Raw genomic sequence first — 5,824 nt, 5'->3', positions numbered from 1 at the left:
TTTGTGGCGCAATGGGTTAAACGCTCGGCGATCTATCGTCGCGGACCGAGAGGTCGTGGGTTCGATTTCCAAATTTTCCATGTTTGTGGAACTTTTTCTTCTGGTTTCTTTCTTTGTATTATGTTCGTGTACATTGTAAGCTGACGTATTTCCGTGACGGAAATACGTCAGTGAAGTCTTGGTGGACCCCGGCATAAAACACTTTCGTGTTAAAAAGTTACAGGCCTGCGCGGCACACGCAGCACAGTCACAGCGTAAGCTGGTGGGGCGGCTCAAGAGTAGCTCCAATTTCGGCATCACGCAAAACAGGGCCTTCGCGGCAAAGCCTCTTCGCCTCGTTTTGACGAGAACGATCTGAACTGTCCGCCCGGCGTCGACAGCGAGCTACGGCTTGTAATGCTCTCTGCACAGCAGTCTGCTGAGCCCGATGATGCCTGGTTGTAGCCGCGCACGTAGCTCTACGATTCGCTTCTTCAGCAGCGGTTCGTACCTTGCGAGGAGACGCCATAACGTGTACCGAAGAGATATCCATAATACGTGGCGCACATCTCACATCGGGATCGCGTTGATTGCGCGCCTCGTCTGAATCGCATCTCGTTGTCTGCGCCTGCACATGCTGCGTTTGCAGGCCCCTTAACTAGATGGCGCCACCATACTGGTGGAGGCTCGGGTCGTCTGCGCCTGCGCGCCTGCATAGGGCGCCTTTATAGGGCCTTTTTTTCGCTGCCTGATGGCAAGCGCTTGCGTGGCTCAGTGGTAGAGTATCCGACTCCCACGCAGTGGGCGCGGGCTCGATCCCGGCGGGAACCGGGTACTTTTTTCATATTTCCGGCGATAGTGGTTACGGATACCGCCTCGGCAAACACCATCGGGAACCGAAAACAGCTTACGCTGTAAAATGAAGTGAAGTCAACGCAGCGTTCAATCGCCTCAGTGGCGAAGCCAGGGCAACGTTGTGCTTTCCGCTGCTGGCACTTGCGTTGTAAGCCCGTAACTGTAAACACACTAGCGCTGCTGCTGAGCTGTTGTATGTATGCACTGATCTGAGCGGAACGAGCAGCAAACATCAGGCTAACGTTATTTCAATATTGATGGGAAAGCGTCAAATGGCTTATTGAGCGAGAAAGTTTGCGTCTGTAACACTGAAAGGGCACCTAAATTCTCATTGGAGGCGTGTCAGAGCGGTTGAAAGGGAACACCTGCTGCTGCAGCAGCGCGCCAGGTGTTGCGTGTGCGGAGAGGGCATCGTCGATCGTGATGCCACGTCACCCTCGCTCTCGCTGTCGGAAGTGTGTGTTATCCGCGCGTTCCCAGGTCGCGTAAGCATTTACCTGCGTTCTAATTGCGCCTCGGTAAGGACAAATCAAAACGCGGCTCGCGTCTCAACGCGCTCGCTTGCCCACGAGGAGTTCATAACTCGACGGACCACTCAGCATCGATCAATTGCACAATGATGCTTCCGCATTCACAACTCATAAGAAGTGCTTAGGTGTCCTCGGATTTTAAAGACGATAGTCTTTCTTGGGCTACCTAAACGCGAAAAACTTTGTCTGTCACTCGATTCAACCACTCGGCCAAAACCAACCAAGCTACTAGCACTAGTGACATGGGGTCATACATGTTGTTATGATTCCCTTGGAGCTGCGATGCCCGGACCACGTGTGGTGAATTCCGATTCACCCAGAGCGACCATGCTCGGACCACGTGCAAACGCATGGTGATCGGCGTGAATGACGATATCGCTAGCCAACATGAATAGACGTGTCAGTCGCGAGGGTTAGAGAGAAAATCTGTCATCCAGCCCTAACCTTGCTCCCCCACCAAGGACGTTCACCCGGCTCCGGTCGCCTACCATTTATGCAAACCTATGGATTACCCTAGCCTGCAGTAGGGGAGAAGGAGGAAGAAAGTTCCCGGATGGTGGAGGGTATAAGCGGAATCAACGACCGACCGACCGACCGACCGACCGACCGACCGACCGACCGACCGACCGACCGACCGACCGACCGACCGACAGACAGACAGACAGACAGACAGACAGACAGACAGACAGACAGAGAACTTTAATAAAGGTCCTGAGAAGCTCCGTTGCCCCCTCTCAGGGAGGCGACGAAGCCGCGGGCCGCACCCACGTCGGGGCGGGGAGACCAAGCTCCAGCGCCGCATTGTGGGCTCTCTGAACAGCCCAAAATTGGCGTGACTGGTCGGAGCTCCGAAGAGCAGAGCTCCACTCCTCTGCAGTGCATCGATGCGGGCCCCTCTGTAACGAGGGGCATCCCCAGAGCCTGTGGTCTAAAGTACTACATTGTCCGCAGCTAGGGCAGTCTGGACTAAAGCAGTCTGGATTGATGTGGTGAAATAAATTCAGGTTGGGATATGATCCCGTCTGAAGCATGCGTAGTGTGACAGCTTGAGGTCTGGTTAGTGTGCTGTGTGGGGAAGAGTATAGTCTCCTACCAAGGTAATAGTGTTTTGTAACCTCGTTGAAGGTGAAGAGAGTGTCACGGAACTCGACGAGCCTAGAATCGACGGAGCCTCGACTCGCAGTGACGTCAGCGCGGAGGGTTAGTTCGCGCGCTTGGACGTGTGCGATGTCATTGAGGTTGGGGAGGGAGTCGAGTTGGGGTTCGAGATGTGCCGGGGACCACGTGATTGTATGTGGCTGGATGACTTTGCTTTTGAGAATTCGATGAGCTTCCTCGGCGATGGTACCAGAGGCAAATGCTCGAACCGCCGCCCTCGAGTCATTAAATATTTCAGCTCTCTCATCGTCGAGAAGTGCCAGAGCGATCGCAGCCTGCTCTGCCCTAGCCGGGGTGCTGTCTCTGATGGAGGCCGCACAAGTGACGTGTCCGTCGTTATTGACTACTGTTGCGACGAAGTCCGATGTGTGCTCGTACTGGGCCGCATCAACGAAAGTGACTGTGTGAGGCGAGGCTTTTATCCTCCGGAGCAATACCACAGCCCTAGCTTTGCGCATGCTCGCATTGTGTTGTGGATGCACGTTTTTTTGGGGGAAAAGGAGCAACCATAATGTTGTCCCGTAGGTAATCTGACATTTCACATGTGCGTTCCATCGCTACAGTGGAGCCGATTCCTAATACCGCGAGAATCTCCCTCCCCACAGGGGTGCTAGAGAGTCGTGATACTTGAGCGGTTTCCTGAGCTTCGATGATTTCATCGAGTGTATTATGTACACCTAGTTGAAGAAGGCGGTCCGTGCTGGCGTTTATTGGTACTCCTATTACTTTTTTGATGCTTTTACGGATGAGCGTGTCCAGCTTGTGCCTTTCAGAAGCGTACCACTTGTGCATTGCAGCCACGTAAATTATGTGACTCATTAAGAATGCGTGGAATAGTCGTAGGAGATTGTCCTCCTTTAGACCGCTCCTCTTGTTGGAGATTCTATTGATTAATCCAATCATGCACTCCGTCTTGATCGTGATTTTTCTGAGCGTCGTGATGTTACCTCCGGTGGACTCGATGAACATTCCCAGCACCTTTAGAGTGTCGACCCTAGGAATGCTAGCTCGCCCCGCTTTTGGTGTGTAGTTCTATGTCAACTTCGTCCAGGGGCTTCCAACCCCTGGGTTAAGGACCTTTGCGGACCGGCCTGTAGAGAAGTAGCTCAGACTTGGTTGTCGAGCATCGTAGGCCTGTGCCATCGAGGAAGGTTTCAGTACGGTCGACTGCTTCTTGTAGGCTCGATTCCACTTGCCCTACGCTGCCGCCGGTGCATCAGATGGTGCTGTCATCGGCGTATATCGTGTGGTGGAATCAACGACGGAATGAAACACGAAGCTAAACAATAACATTAAACATACCTCTCGCTACGCACACCCAGGCATAACTGAGTTAAGGCACAGCCAATTTTCGCTTGTGAGCGCGTGACACCATGCTTGTTCATTGAGTTAGTATGCGCATGTTTACAAGTGTACACGGCCGATAAAACTAGTATCCTTGCTTCGTATAGCTGTCCACTAATTTGGGATCGCAATCGATGCTTCGCCTTTCGAGCGAAACTGTGACATTTTTTAAAGAAAACTGTTTTATGCTTTGAAGCACAAAAGTCACTGGAACTCAAATGCATCTCGTCGGACACTTTAAAGCTTAATATCTCGGAACGGGTGTAGTCCTGAGAATTCATTCCAAGGGGATACGCATTGCGAACTCACCGGCTACAATTCGTAAATTGAATGTACCATGAAGTAATGAATTATACAGGTAATTATTGCAATTATATGTCAAATACTGAATTTAGCATTTTGATTTCTCGCAGAATGGCTGCCTCATCTAGTAATTTAGCTCAAGCATTAGAAGGTGTACTATCTGCCACAGGCATTTTTTTGCTAATTTAGTGCTGCTAAAAAAATAACCTCGCTATAATTCCATAGTTTTTTGGCCGCTCGAGCTGATAAGTTGCAAATGTGTAGAGTCTAACTCGGTGATAAAGCTTGATGCTATAACATGTGTGCCGACCTACAGCTTCGTGTTTACGGCATCCTTCAACGCTTTGCTCTCGCAGAGGCTGGTTTACGGCCGCCGCACGGACCCTTTTCTGCTGACCATGGACCAGGAGAACAAGCTGGAACTACACCGCAACGTGAAGATGTCTCAGGCTTTCGAGAGGGTGGCCCGATACATGTTCCCCATCTGCTTCGGGTTCTTCAACATCGTCTACTGGTCGTTCTACGTGGAGAGATCCTACTACCCCTGATGCGCCACCATCTCTGCTGCGAGAGGCACGATGAAAGTTGGCCCGTTTCCTGTTAGCTAATGTTTATCAGTAAGTGAACATACTAGACAATGCCGATCGTCTCGGCAAACATGAATATTTCTTCGCCAATTGAAGTGATGTAGTGCATGTATACCCCTTGATCCGATGAGAAAGCACTGCTAATCGCGGACGTCGCCAGTGCAGAAATGAGGCGGCTTTCGGCGGCGAAGCTGGGCCTCTCTCGTTGGCATGCTCCGATACTGAAGAACGTCTAAAATCTGTGATGATTTCGAGGTGTCGTGTCTGGCAACTATGGGAAACAGCGGCCGCACCCCACGGTTTTTCGTCCAGTCGTGGCCCGGTAGCGGTGTATTACATGCAGCTAACTGCGATGTCTTACATGACATTCTTCAGGTGCGTTCACTGTGTCGCCATCGGTTATCGCCGTAGCAGTTCCTCTGTAGTCGTCATAGTGTCGTCAAGCCGACCTTGAAATAAAATGTCTGTCAAGGGCTGAAGAAAAGACAGAAGCTGAGCCGGTTTGAACGTGCGTGATGACGAGATAGAGACACAGATGACTCACTAACGCAGGCTTCAGCAGCAGCCGCAACCATGCAAGAAGCTTCTCGTGTCTCTCTCATTACTTTGCGCGCTTGCTTTTGAGCAGGATTTTCGTACTTTCAAAAGACGGTGTGCAACCGCATCTCGTGCAGTGCGCAGCCAAGTTGAATGGTGCATTTACTAGGCTACTAAGCGAAGCAATGACATGGCTGGGCGAAGCTGGGTAAGTAATTGCTAGGCAACCGCATTGACGGAGCGGGTCTGCTGGAACGCGGTGTCGGTACTGGAACGCGGCGTCGGTGTTGCAAGCTGCACTATGCAATGCACAGTGACGTCATCGCTGGGGGCGAGGGACACGCACTTTCACGGAGAGCGAAAGCACGGCGGAGAGCAAACGCGACGTCTTCCGTGGTGCGAAAGGCCGTGGAGAGATGGGGGGAGGCGACGTTTAGCTGCCGCACCAAATGCGTATCTTGCGACCAGGCGCAAGGGGAACTGGCGGCTCAAAAAAAGCGAAAGGAGGAAAGCGGGAAGGCAGCGCAGGAG

Source organism: Dermacentor silvarum, chromosome 6 (assembly GCF_013339745.2).
Source record: "Dermacentor silvarum isolate Dsil-2018 chromosome 6, BIME_Dsil_1.4, whole genome shotgun sequence".
Taxonomy (NCBI): Eukaryota; Metazoa; Arthropoda; class Arachnida; order Ixodida; family Ixodidae; genus Dermacentor; species Dermacentor silvarum.
Note: the sequence above shows the minus strand (reverse complement) of the source record.